This window comes from Caretta caretta, chromosome 3 (assembly GCF_965140235.1).
Source record: "Caretta caretta isolate rCarCar2 chromosome 3, rCarCar1.hap1, whole genome shotgun sequence".
Classification (NCBI taxonomy): domain Eukaryota; kingdom Metazoa; phylum Chordata; order Testudines; family Cheloniidae; genus Caretta; species Caretta caretta.
This window is the reverse complement of record NC_134208.1, coordinates 8297115-8310669: the sequence shown is the minus strand read 5'-3', so window position 1 is coordinate 8310669 and position 13555 is coordinate 8297115. Positions and strand designations below refer to the sequence as shown.

The 13555-nt window shown below is 45.9% G+C and overlaps 1 protein-coding gene across 4 annotated transcripts in view; it reads right to left on the bottom strand.

Annotated features, from left to right (window-relative positions):
* Positions 1-13555, bottom strand: part of EXTL3 (exostosin like glycosyltransferase 3) — a 229728-nt gene that overhangs the window by 118846 nt on the left and 97327 nt on the right. For 3 of the 4 annotated variants that reach the window (XM_048845823.2, XM_048845821.2, XM_048845822.2), the window contains exon 2: positions 12419-12575. The exons of the other annotated variant lie outside the window; for it this stretch is intronic. The gene's annotated coding sequence lies outside the window, so the exon portion shown is untranslated. The remainder of the gene's footprint in view (positions 1-12418; positions 12576-13555) is intronic. 4 annotated transcript variants of the gene reach the window in all.

Below are 13555 nucleotides of genomic sequence, written 5' to 3'. Positions count from 1 at the left end.
GGTGGCCTTGGGTGAAGGAGGAACAGAACATGGGCAAGGCTTTCCCATCAGCAGCACATCAGAAGAGACAAAGGGGTGTGCGTGTTAAACATCCCCAGAAATCGTGGTGCTTCTCTCATGAGTTGTCCTCCCACCCCCACACCTCTGCACATTCCTAACCATGCTGCAGAAAATGGCATACTTAAAAATCAGATGCAACCCTAAACAAGCTCGTCTGCAACAGACAAATGATGAAATGAAGGTGAAATGAGATCCTTTGAGGAGGTTAATATAGTCGGACGTTGCTTGCCATTTCTGCTCATTAAACCTGGCAGCATTTCCTCCCCAGGAGGTTCCATGAAGTAAGAACGACTTAATCAAGGGAGCTCTTCTAGGTAGAGAGAGAAAGTTTGCTGGGTCAGGCTGATGAATAAAGGACGGGAAATCCTCCTCTTCCTATGAGGAATTGACAACATGAGCGAATAAGTGGAAAGACACTGAAACATCAGGAGTAGGTAGGCAAAATCTATCTACACTCTGGAATGCTGCAAGCCCCTGGCCAAAGATACACTGCAGGGAATCTGAAGTACACCTTGCTAGTTTCAAAACCAAACCCCTCTGCTATCTAAGCAGGCATCTTCCTTCCAGCAGAGGGCAGTGATGTGCCCACACATCCACCAAGTCTGAATTTACAAAATCATAGAAGTGTTATATAAAGGGTTGCCAGCCCTCCCAGTTTGGCCGGGAGTCTCCTGGAATCAGGCTTGATCTCCTGGGGGCTACTGAAACCAATCTGGGAGATTTTAGGCCCCTAAAAGTCCAGCAGCGCAGTGGGGCTAAGGCAGGCTCCCTACCTGCCCTGACTCCGCGCTGTTCCCGGAAGCGGTAACATGTCCAGCAGTGGCTCCTAGGAGGAGGCGCAGCCAGGGGGTCCCCACACACAGCCCCCGCCCCAAGAGCCAACTCCGTAGCTCCCATTGGCCAGGAATGGGGAATCATGGCCAATGGGAGCTGCGGAGGCAGTGCTTGCAGGCAGGGGCAGCACGCAAAGCTGCTGCCTCTGTGAGCCTAGGAGCCACTGCTGGGAGCCACTCAAGGTAAGTGCTGCCTGGCTGAAGCCTGCACCCTGAACCCCCCTCCTGCACCCCAACCCCCTGCCCCAGCCTCCTCCCAGAGCTTGCACCCCAACGCCCCTCTTGCACGCACACTCCCTCCCAAAGTCTGTACCCTGAACCCCTGCCCCAGGTCAGAATCCCCTCCTGGAGCTTGCACCCCCTTCTGTAACCCAACCCCCTGCCCCAGGCTCAGCTCTGAGCCCCCCCCCCCCCACTCCAAACCCCTCGGCCTCACCCCCCAGCCCAGAGCCCACACCCCAACCCTCTGCCCCAGCCCAGTGAAAATGAGTGAGGGTGGGGGAGAGCGAGCGACAGAGGGAGGGGGCTGGAGTGAGCGGAGCCTCGGAGAAGGAATGTTTTATTTTCTAATTGCACAAACCCAGTTATATAACTAGGGTTGCCAACTGTCTAGCTTACTATCAGAGACCCAGAACAACATTAGCTAACTAAGCTACTGTATATCACATGTCACAGGATCTGTGACACGCTTTAAAAATTCTTCGCTGTTTACACATTTCCAATATTAATTGTTCCTGAATAATACATATTAAGAATATACGGTCCATATTAAGACTTAATGCACGATTTTGTATTTACAACACATTTTTGTAACTGGTTTTGCAGCATTATAGATAGTTAATAGCACAGCATTCCACAGAGTTTAAATACATAAACGCAGAAGAGTGCCTTAAGAGACTGCATGTTTATATAGTTTTGTTATTTTACAGTTTTTTTAAAATTAAAATTAAAAATTGCTCCCAGATGGAGGTGATAACATGCCAAGTTTCAAGCTAGAGGAACTCTTCCTTTTTCTGAAGTGTCAAGTGCTATAAAGCTCACACAATTTGACTTCTAATAGAAAAGCTAACAACTTTTAACACTGCTGGGAAGAGATAATTCATCTATAGGAACCTTAAGAAATATTTATATATATATATATATATATATATATATATATATATATATATATATATATATATACATACACACATATATAAAATCAGAACATTTAAATAAATCAGAAAAAACTCAGTTTCAAATATTAACAGCAAAGTTTGCCCTTAAAAGCACAATGGGTACATCCGTCTGTGGAAGACCCCAGAACAGAGTTCCGGATTCCTTAACAGGGCAGCTGTAGCAAGAAAAGGGACTCAAAGGTGAACAGTGTCAAGTGACTTTCTTGCAATGGCTTCCATTTGCAAGTCAACAGATTATTTTTTTAAGTGCTACCCTCACAGCCCCTGGGATCTGATAACTTTTCTTTCTGCTTCTCGCTTCATCACTAGGAAGAGACTCTGCACTGGGAATTTAGCTTACAGTTGTGCTGGTGATGCATAAAGTAGAACAGAATCCAGCTCACCCACCCATCGTTATGTTGATGGCACAAGGCCAACAGAGTAAAGACCTGTTTGTCGATCAAGCATTTTCCGATCATAAGTGCCTGCTCCGAGCGGCAGATATGGTAGACTAAGGCTAAGATTATGCCATTGTTATGATCACTTTTCTGATAACATGCCACATAGGCAGAAGAGGGGACAGCACCAGACAGGCTTGCTAACTTTGGTAACTATCACAAATTTCAGTATAACAAGTGGCGGCAACAAACCAATAGGTTTGCATCCATTCTTCAGACAGACATTTTTAGAACAGATTTTCCTGGCTTGATTTTCATTGTTGCCCTCCTTGACATGTATTTCTCTTTGGCAGCATTCCGTACAGAACGCTTTTCCATTTCTGCATCTTTAAATGACTTTGCTCCTTCAAATTATAATGTATTAACATGACAAAATACCATGCACACTCACCGAGAAAACACGACGTGCACACAGTGTATAGTGCATGTTTTTTTCGTGTCACTTGTTTATCCCACGCCCCGTCTTTCATTTCTTGTTGTGCCTCGTTTGACTTAACTCCCTGCTCCAAAGATCTTACAATCTGTCCGCTTGTGAGGCACAGCTATAGAACAGTAAAGTGGTCATTTGAAACATTTAGCTTTTAACCACCTGCATGAGTGAATTCTACAGCAATTGCCATGGAATGACTCATACAAATGAGTATGTGTGCTTTGAGAGATTCATTTAGGAGAAACCGAAAGCTGATTCCTGCCTCCTTTCCTCATTCAGGCATCTCTAGACACCTCTCCTCATTTCCCTTCATCCAGTTCTCTTTCATCTCCTCCGCACACCGCTATCCTTATTCAGATGTTAGCACCATCCCAAACCCTCATACTTCCCCCACATCCACTATTAAGCAGCCTTCCTTTTAAGTTCTGATGCCAGCACCAAGGTCCCATCTAAACTACAATTTCTACAGCATAGGGGGATCCTGTTACAATTTAGGACTAAAACAATGTTCATGCCTTCAGTATGGACAGGATCAAGTTGTGCTACAGCCAATCAGAGTCCATGGCTGGGACAGACCAACAGGGGCTGGATCAATTGGTGATTGCCCTGTTCTGTTCATTCCCTTTGAAGCATCTGGCATTGGCCTCTGTCAGAAGACAGGATACTAGGCTAGATGGATGGGCAGTCTGACCCAGTGTGGCCGTTCTTATGGTGCAGTTTAGGGAACCACTTAAAATAGTTTTCATCCGAACTGTGTTTTAGCCACACTTGGGGTGGAGGGAGACAGCTCTGGTAGCAGGATCTCACAGCATGGTGGAAACAATATTGACGACCATGCTGGGAAGTTGGAGCTTTCTGCAATACCAATACACAGCCCTGGTCAGGGAACATGGACTGGTGACAAAGTAATGTGTTCTACACTAGCTCCCTCTTGTCGTGGATTTCCCCCACGCAAACAATGCATCTTCCTTCCAGGTTGAGGTCTCACTAACTGGAACAATTCAGGATAGTTATTTCAACGGAGTGAAAGAGGGGCAGAGTAATCTCAGACAAAGCACTGGTTTGGGGGCCAAGAGTCCGGAGTTCTATTCCCGGCTCTGCAATTGACCTGCTATGTGATTTGGGTCAAGTCACTTCTCTAAGTCCTCTGCTCCCTCACTGATAAAACAGGAACAAATGTTATTTTTCTTCCTTTGCAAAGCGCTATGAGATCTATAGGCAGAACAGCTCTACATAAGAGCCAATTATTACTGCTTCACTGTAAGCAGAGGGTTTCATTGTGCACCCCAAAGTAAACAAGGGACTCAGAAAGTAGCATCAATCCTCGAGTCTTATTCACCATTCATTTCCATCGTACGTTGCTAAAAGGTGCACTGGGTGGGCTCTTTAAATAAAAGCACTGCTGTACAACTAGCAACCACAGCAAAAGGAACATGTCCCTATTAATTCCTGCCTACTGCAAACCCCAGGACTCAGCTAGCCCAGCATAACAACGCCAGTTACAGAGATTTAACGCAGTAATTTCAAACCCATTTAACGTCATGAACCTCTGTCTCTCCCAGATAAGGAATCTCAGAACAATCAAGTTAAAGGTGATTGGGCTGAAGTGCGTAATAGGAATGTTAAATATTGTGATTAGGCAAACAGAAAGGTGGGGAAAGTTTCCAGGTAGTTCCTAAACACTTAGAACAAGAGGATTCTTAGTATTTATCATCTATATTTCAGTAGCGTCAAGAGGACCCTGTGTCAGGGCCTCCTTTATACTACATGCTGTACAAAAGGCAAAAGAAAAAGGAGACCCTGCAACAGACGGCTTACAATCAAAATTGCAAGAAGATACAACAAATGGGCATCACACACAATGAAGGGGTAAGCAGCGAGGGAAAAGACAAGGGAGAGAATAAGAACTGACTACTGGAGAAGTTCTGTGTTGGACAAATGGGTATCCCACCTCTCCTGCAGGACAGGAGCATCTTTTCCAGGAACTTACTGCTTTACAACAGAACTCATCATGCAGGGCAGGAGGTCAGACAGGTGGTACTTTAAGGCTAGAGACTCTGCATGCACCTGAGACACTTTATATGGTTCTGAATAAGGTGAGACTGTTACACTAATATTTAAGGTATGTGATGGTGGGGTGGCTCCACCTCGCAGGTTTATGATAGCACCCTCTGCTTTCAGTTTGTCTCTGTTTATCACCTGTTATGGAGAGCACTGGAGTTTGTAGGGCAAACAGGAGACCTCACTGCAAATCTAGGGCACACAACCTTTCCATTGATCAATGGCACAAGCCTCAACCCTTCCATGTCTCAGAGGGGTTAAAGGCTGACCATTCACAATAGTCAAGCTTATTCTTTAATGTATACATGCAAAATCTTATACACACTATTGTCCAAGAACCACAATCCGCAGCCCCTGTGTGTGTTGTTCATGCTACAGATAAACGGAATGTAGTGCCGCGAGGCACTAGCTGCTACTCTAAGTGCAGGGTGATAACACCGTGCTCTGTTTATTAGGATTTCCTGCTTTTGAAGCTGTATAAACAGTTGCATTTTTAATTTAGTTTCAAGTAAATGTTGCTTGCCAATATATTTAGAGCAGAAACTTTAGGAGGAAGGAAGCCAAAGCTAGAAAAGCAAAAGGCATTAGAATACATACAATGTATACACACCCTGATTTCATTTGTTATCCCCTGTATCAGACCCTTTACCTGCAGTGTCCCTCCCAGTCCCACCAGGACCCTTGAGCTATATTTTGGGTCCAACTCTCCCAAGACACAGCCCTACCTTATTACAGTTGTGAAGTGCTTTCAGACCCTAGGATGAGAAGCGCTAAGAGACGTATAAAATTTCCCCCTCTTACCCTTTATATGTCTTCCCTCTGAAATTTCTATCTTCCCTGCTCCTCGTTCCACACCCCGCTCTTCTCTTTTTCTCCCACAACTCCAGGGAGGATGACAGCTGCCTTCAAGTTCTCCCACCGATGCAAGATAGTAAGTGCTGCTTACTGCCTAGTGGGCCACAGTCCCCTAAGGCCCCCAGTACTCAGTGCAGCAGCTCCCTCCTTCAACCCAGCCATCCAGCTGCAGGATGCTGTTACCAAAGTCACACATCTTTGAAGCATGCATGCAAACTCAAGGCACTGTACAAATAATGTCCATCCCACTCTAGGGTACCGCACAGTTTAATAGCAAAGGCAGCCTGAAAGGACAGGACATTAACAAACTGATGAATGTGAGGTAGAAGCCATGGGGAAACTGAGGCAGAGAGCAGTTAAGTGCCCAAGGCTGCAGAGGAAGTCAGTGGCAGAGAAGAGATTAAAATGTAGGAGTCCCTTGTTGACACTGTTGCGCTCAAACCCCCAACGTGACCTTCATTAGACTAAGTCAATGGGACAAAACATGAGCTGAGTTTGGAAACTCCCGAGGAGACAAGAAGAATCCATGCCATTCAGCTGCCAGGTCATTTGCTTCTGAACTGAGCACACACATAGGAGCATGGCAGAGACATGGCTCATTGCTCTAACACCCGTCCCTCCACAATTGTTCAGACATTTGTGCTTCAGCACAAACTAATGTTCTTCTCCCTCCCCTCCTCAATGCCCAGAGGGACAAGAGCCCCGGTGACTGATTTCTGAACAAGATGGGGAGCTTTATTGCAGAGAAACCAAAGAGCCCCTCTCCCTTCCCACCCCCACAATGCCCAGTGCTCAAAGAGCTGAAGGCCACCGCCTGGGCACCTTCTGGCTATGCTGCCAAAGACACTGTGATAAGGACAGGCTCCTTCGCGCACAGCTGCGACAGAAGGGAACAAAAAAGCCTTTCGGACACTGCAGCAACAGGAGGCACTGCCCCTGCTTCCCCCAGCTCTGATTGGGGAGCCCCATGGCTCGGCAGGGGAAGTTGGGTAGGCAGAGCTATCCCTGGACGCGTCACTGAGAACGCTCGGCAGGGGGCAGAGCACGGTCAGGGAAGACATGCAGTAATAGTTTCCTTGCTATTCTAGCGTCTTGGGACGCCAAACCCCACAGGGATTGGGGGGGGGGGGGAGGTAGGGGGTAATTAACTTGGAGTAACAGGATAACACTGAACAAAGGGAAACTTCAGATAATGCTCACTCTAGCCCACAAAGCCTCCCTAGATTCTAGCAACGGAAGAGACTCATCAGGGCATCCTCCTACAGCTAGGCTGAACCGGCAGTACAGGCTCTTGTCTGGTTTTAAATGTGACCAGCAGTAGAGCTTCTCCTGGAAGATTATTTCAGAAACAAACAGATTTCAGTGTTAGGATGTATTCAAAGAGGAAATTCATACATTGGCTGCAGCTATTTGAAGATTTGTGGCCATAGCAACATTACTCTAATCTACACTGCATGAAACAAAAGCTACTCTCATCATGTTGCTCCCCACCCCCTCCGCTTCGCCAGCAATGCCAGCCCCGAATGCCCATTTGCCCACTTCCTTCCCCAGATTCCTCTGTGCTTTCTTCCACAACAAACCCCTTGTGTGTGGAATGCGGTCCTTGAATGCTTTGGCCTCATTCAGTTCCCCCATCCAGACCCACCTCAGCTGCAATGTCCCCAGGAAGTCAGCCACATGACAATGGTGAGGTTGAGGGGCACTCTTGGAAAGCTGATTATCTTGATAACTAATAATAAAGGAGTAACACTTTTCATGGTCTGGGCCTATCACACTATGCACCTACCTGGCCTGTGCTTTTCTTCCTCCTCCCTCCAACGGTTTGTTACACTCACTTGCTCTGTCTTATCTTAAATTTGATTGTAAGCTCTTTGGGCAGGGGCTGTCTCTTATTGTATGTCTTTTCAGTGCCTAACATAATGGGGCCCTGATCTCCGCTGGAACCTTCAGGCGCTACCGTAATAAAAACAAAATCAATTAAAATACTGAGGGATCAAGCTAACGAGCTGTTTGCCTGCCCCCTGTTCCATCTGCCTCCAACCACCAAGGCGCATCTGGTGAGAGGAGCTGCACACTGAACTGAGGAAGACGCTGGTGGTAACGCTGTCACTATATTTAGCTTCACAGGTCAGCAGTAGCATTTGGGCTTCCTGCTTCCAGACAGAACATCTGGATTCTATAAAGTCATGCGAGCGTTTTCCCACAACTCAGATTTTAATAAGGGCAATGGGAAGGGGGGGGAGGCTAGGGAAAACGGCTTCCTTTCCAAATTAGTAACAAGGGGCACAGGGCTGCAGTAATTCTGCATCTAGGATGGCCCAGCAGAGGTGATTATGTTCTGCCCACTTGTTCCTGCGGTTACATTTGGATACACTATAGGAGGAAATCTCACACAGTGGTTTAAGCAAGGGACTGGGAGTTAGATGATCTGAGTTCTAGTCTAAGCTCTGCCACAGACTTGCCCTTTAGCCACCCAGCTTTCTCTGGGACATACTAGGAACAGTTCCTGAGACAGAGGAAGAGGAAACATTTTTTCCCCGCCCCCAACAGGACTGGGAAAGCTGGAGCTCATCTCTCTTCACCCACAAGCAGGGAAACTCTACAGGCTTGTCCTGAAATCCCCAGTCACTAATCTCCCCACTGAATGTGTCCGATGAAGTGAGCTGTAGCTCACGAAAGCGTATGCTCAAATACATTTGTTAGTCTCTAAGGTGCCACAAGTCCTCCTTTTCTTTTTACTTTCCAATAGACACCCAAGTGCCGCAATACCTCTCCCTCACCAAACCACAACACAACTAGAATAGGGGAAAAGGCTGAGTGTTTTATAGCAGGCAGAAGACTGTAAATATGGGAACTAACCACATCTGGAGCCGAAGTGGCTGTAAGAAATAGGCATGTTTTGGGGACGGGCATAGCTGGAGCCATTAGACTTTCAGTCATCTGCTAGAACTCTCAATCAGGGTCTCAAACCATGCCTCCCTGGGCAGCTGGTCTGATCTGTTCCAGGGGAGACACCAATTCTGGAATCGCACGAGCTCAACACCTGCCTACCCGAATAAAGATCTTTCAGAGGAAGAGAGGACACTTCTGTAGTTCAGACCCAGTGGAAGCAAGCTCAGCAAGACAGAAGAGTTGTCAGGGCTCCCTGGACACATGTAACCCCTTTGAAGTTTTAGGCCCTTTTCATATGTTCAGCACCCAAGTATTTCAGTGCCTGGCACTCTAAAAATACCTTACCAGCAGACGACTGCATTCCACAGGAGTAGTATGCAGCAGCCATCTGCTAAGTGCCAGTGTTCCAACGGAACAGGAGTTCTTTAGCACATATGCAAAGAAGCAATGGAGGTGTATGTTGCCCCAGATATGTTGGAAAACACCAAAAGGACTGAAGGTAAAAAAATCCATTACAATCAACATACCACACTGACTATGGTGAGAGATTGTGCCACACACTCTCAAAGAAACTGCGGAACCACCTGATCAACATCCTATACAGCAAACAGGAGAAGATCAAGAATGAGCTCTCAAAACTGGAGACTCTCATAAAAAAACAACCTTCCACACAAACTTCCTCATGGCTGGACTTTACAAAAACTAGACAAGCCATTTACACCACACACTTTGCTTCTCTACAGAGGAAAAAAAAGACACTAAACTATCTAAACTCCTACATGCCACAAGGGGCCACAACAGTATTGTTAATCTATCCAGCTATACTCTTAGGCCAGCAGAAGACTCTGTCCTATCTCGCAAAAAGAAAAGGAGTACTTGTGGCACCTTAGAGACTAACCAATTTATTTGAGCATGAGCTTTCGTGAGCTACAGCTCACTTCATCAGATGTTTAAGTGAGCTGTAGCTCACGAAAGCTCATGCTCAAATAAATTGGTTAGTCTCTAAGGTGCCACAAGTATTCCTTTTCTTTTTGCGAATACAGACTAACACGGCTGTTCCTCTGAAACCTGTCCTATCTCGGGGTCTCTCCTTTTGCCCCACCACCCACACGAACATGATATAGTTCTGCAGTAACCCAGAATCCTACTTTCGCTGTCTCCTACTCAAGGAATATTTCCAACTCACCACCGAACAGCACACTAACCCACAGAAACCTTCCTACAACGCTACAAAAAGAAGGATTCTGCGTGGACTCCTCCTGAAGGTTGAAACTACAGACTGGACTTCTATATAGAGTGCTTTCGCCGACGTGCATGGGCTGAAATTGTGGAAAAGCAGCATCACTTGCCCCATAATCTCAGCCGTGCAGAACACAATGCCATCCACAGCCTCAGAAACAACTCTGACATCATAATCAAAAAGGCTGACAAAGGAGGTGCTGTAGTCAACATGAATACGTTGGAATATGAACAAGAGGCTGTTAGGCAGCTCTCTGACACCACATTCTACAGGCCATTACCCTCTGATCCCACTGAGAGTTACCAAAAGAAACTGCACCATCTGTTCATGAAACTCCCTGAAGAAGCACAGGAACAAATCTACTCAGACACACACCCCTAGAGCCCCGACCAGGGGTATTCTATCTGCTAACCCAAGATCCATAAACCTGGAAATCCTGGACACCCCATCATCTCAGGCACTGGCATCCTGACAGCAGGATTGTGTGGCTATGTAGACTCTCTCCTCAGGCCCTACGCTACCAGCACTCCCAGCTATCTTTGAGACACCATTGACGTCCTGAGGAAACTACAACCCATCGGTGATCTTCCAGAAAACACCATCCCAGCCACTATGGATGTAGAAGCCCTCTACACCAACATTCCACACAAAGATGGACTACAAGCCGTCAGGAAATGTATCCCCGATAATATCACGGCAAACCTGGTGGCTCAACTTTGTCCTCACCCACAACTATTTCAGATTTGAGGACAATTTATACCTTCAAGTCACCGGCACTGCTATGGGTACCCACATGGCCCCACAGTATGCCAACATTTTTATGGCTGACTTAGAACAACTCTTCTTCAGCTCTCGTCCCCTAATGCCCCTACTCTACTTGCACTACATTGATGACATCTTCATCATCTGGACCCATGGGAAGGAGTCCCTTGAGGAATTCCACCATGATTTTAACAATTTCCATCCCACCATCAACCTCAGCCTGGACCAGTCCACACAAGAGATCCACTTTCTGAACACTACAGTGCAAATAAGCGATGGTCATATAAACACCACACTATACCAGAAACCTACTGACTGCTATACTTACCTGCCTGCCTACAACTTTCATCCAGACCACACCACACGATCCATTGTCTATAGCCAAGCTCTAAGATACAACCGCATTTGCTCCAATCCGTCAGACAGAGACAAACACCTACAGGATCTCTATCAAGCATTCTTACAACTACAATACCCACCAGGTGAAGTGAAGAAACAGACTGACAGAGCCAGAAGGGTACCCAGAAGACACCTACTACAGGACAGGCCCAACAAAGAAAGTAACAAAACGCCACTAGCCGTCACCTACAGCACCCAACTAAAGCCTCTCCAGCACATCATCAAGGATCTACAGCCTATCCTGAAGGACAATCCCTCACTCTCACAGACCTTGGGAGACAGGCCTCAGTCCTTGCTTACAGACAGCGCCCCAACCTGAAGCAAATACACACCACACAACAAAAACACTAACCCAGGAACCAATCCCTGCAACCAACCCCATTGCCAACTCTGTCTGCATATCTATTCAAGGGATACCATCATAGGACCTAACCATATCAACCACACCATCAGGGGCTCGTTCACCTGCACATCTATCAGTGTGATATATGTCATCATGTGCCAGCAATGCCCCTCTGCCATGTACATTGGCCAAACTGGACAGTCTCTACGCAAAAGAATCAATGGACACAAATCAGACGTCAAGAATTGTAGCATTCAAAAACTAGTAGGAGAACACTTCAGTCTCCTTGGACGCTCAATAACAGACTTAAAAGTGGCAATTCTTCAACAAAAGAACTTCAAAAACAGACTCCAACGAGAAACTGCAGAACTGGAATTAATTTGCAAACAGGACACCATCAAATTAGGCCTGAATAAAGACTGGAAGTGGACGGGTCACTATAAAAAGTAATTTTCCCTCTGCTGATACTCGCACCTTCTTGTCAACTGTTGGGAATGGGCAATGTCCACCTTGATTGCATTGGCGTCATTAGCACTACAAAAGTAATTTTCCCTCTGTTGCTATTCAGCCCTTCTTGTCAACTGTTGAGAATAGGCCACTTCCACCTTAATTGAATTGGCCTCATTAGCACCGACCCCCCCACACACACACACTTGATTAGGCAACTCCCATCTTTTCATGTGCTATAATATATATACTGCTTACTGTATTTTTCACTCCATGCATCTGATTAAGTGGATTTTAGCCACGAAAGCTTATGCCCAAATAAATTTGTTCGTCTTTAAGGTGCCACAAGGACTTCTTGCTGTTTTTACTGTAATTTAAGAAGACTTGGTGTAGTTTCTCCTGGACCACATTTCAGCATGAAGACATACGGCAGTCACATCCAAGGAGCAATGCATGCTTGAACCCACAGTAAATACGTTACCTGAAAATCAGGTTTCTGCAACCTGAATCCAGCTTCCAACCAGTCAGATAGCTGTGATCACCAATGAGAAAGTTTTATCTGGGCGCTTTCAGACTCCTTCGCAACCACCTTCTTGCTCAGATCTCACAGTGTTCCCATGGACAAACAACAGGGTCAACTAAACACAAAAACAAACAAAGACTTCTTTAACTGTGGTGTATTATTGTAGTTGATGAACTTGGAACCAAAGCATTTCAAATCAAGCAACTCCAGTGGGGGGAGGGATAGCTCAGTGGTTTGAGCATTGGCCTGCTAAACCCAGGGTTGTGAGTTCAATCCTTGAGGGGGCCATTTGGGATCTGGGGCAAAAATTGGGGATTAGTCCTGCTTTGAGCAGGGGGTTGGACTAGATGACCTCCTGAGGTCCCTTCCAACCCTGATATTCTATGATTCTATGCAATATCTGTGAGCTCCAAAGTCTACTGGTGAACAAGAGCCACTGTCTGTGTACTCAATTACTGTAGGACAGCTTACTCCTTTTCCTTTATTTTCTGGAGCATAAATGCAACAAGATAAAAGTGTGCAACAAATGCACTCAACACAAAGACCTTCGACTCACAAGCACTTCTGCTTCTTCTATGTTTCAAATAAAGTTTGGAGACCCTGCACTCCCCAATCAACCAACACATCAACCACAGAGATGAAAGTCATTTACTTTAACAGCTATTATTTGAATTATCTCCTCCACTATGCTCAATTGTGATACGTAACCACCCGCTGCACACAGGAACCACACCAAGCTTGTAAGATTTCAAATCTACTTTCTGATTTTATTCAGCTGAAACTCAGAGTGGTTCAAGAAAGAGCTCTTGAAAAGACAAAAACGGATGTGGCACTAATCAAGAGGAGGAAGCCAAAAACATTGACTTGTTTTTTGTTAGTATCAGTTTGCAAAAATCCCATGATTCTTTAAAAGAAGGGTTCTGTGAACCCTCTCCCACTTCTCCCTTGACCATCTGCCTTCCATGAGCAAACATCTCACCACCAAGAGGACCACCCAGCTGATATCAAGAGTCCCAGATCCTGTGAGCAATTCCAGTGTCTTAAGCAAGCAAGCAAGTTCTCTCAGTTAAGAAAGTAATCATTTCAAACTTTCAA